This window comes from Oncorhynchus tshawytscha, linkage group LG13, assembly GCF_018296145.1.
Source record: "Oncorhynchus tshawytscha isolate Ot180627B linkage group LG13, Otsh_v2.0, whole genome shotgun sequence".
NCBI lineage: Eukaryota > Metazoa > Chordata > Actinopteri > Salmoniformes > Salmonidae > Oncorhynchus > Oncorhynchus tshawytscha.
In genome coordinates this window covers 8982515-8985441 of record NC_056441.1, presented here as the reverse complement: position 1 = coordinate 8985441, position 2927 = coordinate 8982515, and positions in this window count along the sequence as shown.

The following is a 2927-nucleotide window of genomic DNA, read 5'->3' as shown; positions in this document are numbered from 1 at the left end:
AGACCGAGGCTGTGCATTTGTCCTCGTGCTCCTAGACCTTAGTGTTGCTTTGATACCATCGATCACCGCATTCTTTTGGAGAGATTGGAAACCCAAATTGGTCTACACGGACAAGTTCTGGCCTGGTTTAGATCTTATCTGTTGGAAAGATATCAGTTTGTCTCTGTGGATGGTTTGTCCTCTGACAAATCAACTGTACATTTCAGTGTTCCTCAAGGTTCTGTTTTAGGACCACTATTGTTTTCACTATATATTTTACCTCTCGGGGATGTCATTCGAAAACATAATGTTAACTTCCACTGCTATGCGGATGACAGACAGCTGTACATTTTAATGAAACATGGTGAAGCCCCAAAATTGCCCTCGCTGGAAGCCTGTGTTTCAGACATAAGGAAGTGGATGGCTGCAAACTTTAGACTTTTAAATTAGGATTAAACAGAGATGCATGCTCTAGGTCCCAAGAAACAACGAGATCTTCTGTTGAATCTGACAATTCATCTTGATGGTTGTACAGTCATCACAAATAAAACTGTGAAGGACCTCAGCGTTACTCTGGACCCTGATCTCTCTTTTGATGAATATATCAAGACTGTTTCAAGGACAGCTTTTTCCATCTACATAACATTGCAAAAATCAGAAATTTTTGATCCAAAAATTATGCAGAAAAATTCATCCATGCTTTTGTTACTTCTAGGTTAGATTACTGCAATGCTCTACTTTCCGGCTACCCAGATAAAGCACTAAATAAACTTAAGTTAGTGCTAAATACGGCTGCTAGAATCCTGACTAGAACCAAAAAATGTGATCATATTACTCCAGTGCTAGCCTCCCTACACTGGCTTCCTGTTAAGGCAAGGGCTGATTTCAAGGTTTTACTGCTAACCTACAATGTAATACATAGGATTGCTCCTACCTATCTCTCTGATTTGGTCCTGCTGTACATACCTACATGTACGCTACGGTCACAAGACGCAGGCCTCCGAATTGTCCCTAGAATTTCTAATCAAACAGCTGGAGGTGGGGCCTTCTCCTATAGAGCTCCATTTTTATGGAATGGTCTCCTATCCATGTGAGAGACGATGACTCGGTCTCAACCTTTAAGTCTTTACTGAAGACTCATCTCTTCAGTAGGTCCTATGATTGAGTGTAGTCTGGCCCAGGAGTGTGAAGGTGAATGGAAAGGCACTGGAGCAACGAACCACCCTTGCTGTCTCTGCCTGGCCGGTTCCCCTCTCTCCACTGGGATTCTCTGCCTCTAACCCTATTACAGGGGCTGAGTCACTGGCTTACTGGTCCTTTTCCAAGCCGTCCCTAGAAGGGGTGAGTCACTTGAGTGGGTTGAGTCACTGCCGTGGTCTTCCTGTCTGGGTTGGCGCCCCCCCTTGGGTTGTGCTGTGGCGGAGATCTTTGGAGTCTGTTTGATTGAGTGTGTGGACAGGTGTCTTTTATACAGGTAATGAGTTCAAACAGGTACAGTTAATACAGGTAATGAGCAGAGAAAAGGAGGGCTTCTTAAAGAAAAACTAACAGGTCTGGGAGAGCTGGAATTCTTACTGGTTGGTAGGTGATCAAACACTTGCCCTTTTGTACTCTTGACCTTTAGTACTCTGCGTTGTGTATTTATCATCAAAATATTCTTACAAGTTCCTCTGTGAAGACGGGAGAACCTTCCAAAAGGATAACCATCTCTGTCGTGTTCCACTAATCAGGCCTTTATAGTAGAGTGTCTATATGGAAGCCACTCCTCACATGACAGCCCACTTTGAGTTTGCCAAAAGGCCCCTAAAGACATTCAGACCATGAGAAACAAGATTCTCTGGTCTGATGAAACCAAGATTGAACTCTTTGGCCTGAATGCTAAGCATCACGTCTGGAGGAAACCTGGCACCATCCCTACAGTGAAGCATGGTGGTGTCAGCATCAGACTAGTCAGGATCGAGGGAAAGATGAACAGAGCAAAGTACAGAGAGATCCTTGATGAAAACCTGCTCCAGAGCGCTCAGGACCTCAAACTGGGGCAAAGGTTCACCTTTCAACAGGACAACGACCCTAAGCACACAGCCAAGACAACGCAGGAGTGGCTTCGGGACAAGTCTCTGAATGTCCTTGAGTGGCCCAGCCAGAGCCTGGACTTGAACCCGATCGAACACCTCTGGAGAGACCTGCAGCGACGTACCCCATCCAACCTGACAGAGCTTGAGAGGATCTGCAGAGAAGAATTGGAGAAACTCCCCAAATACAGGTGTGTCAAGCTTGTAGTGTCATACCCAAGAATACTTGAGGCTGTAATTGCTGCCTACGGTGCTTCAACAAAGTACTGAGTAAAGGGTATGAATACTTATGTCAATTTAATATTTTAGTTTTGTACATTTTATAAATTAGCTCAAATTGATAAAAACCTGTTTTTTTGTATTGTCATTATGGATTATTGTGTGTAGATTGATGAGGATTTTTTTTTGTTAATCAATTTTAGAATAAGGCTGTAACGTAACAAAATGTGGAAAATGTCAGGGGGTCCGAATACCTTCCAATTGCACTGTATAGGTGCACACACTTTGACTCAAAGGGGCTTTCCTATAGAGTGCAGACGCATCATGAATGGGGCTTTCCTATAGAGGGCAGACACACCATGAATGGGGCTTTCCTATAGAGTGCAGACACATCATGAATGGGGCTTTCTATAGAGTGCAGGCGCATCATGAATGGGGCTTTCTATAGAGTGCAGACACATGAATGGGGCTTTCCTATAGAGTGCAGACGCATCATGAATGGGGCTTCCTATAGAGTGCAGATACAGTGCCTTCAGAAAGCATTCACACCCCTTATTCCACATTTTGTTATGTTACAGCCTGAATTCAACGTGGATTAAAAAATAAAATAAATTAACATTTACACACAATACCCCATAATGCAAAGTAAAAACATGT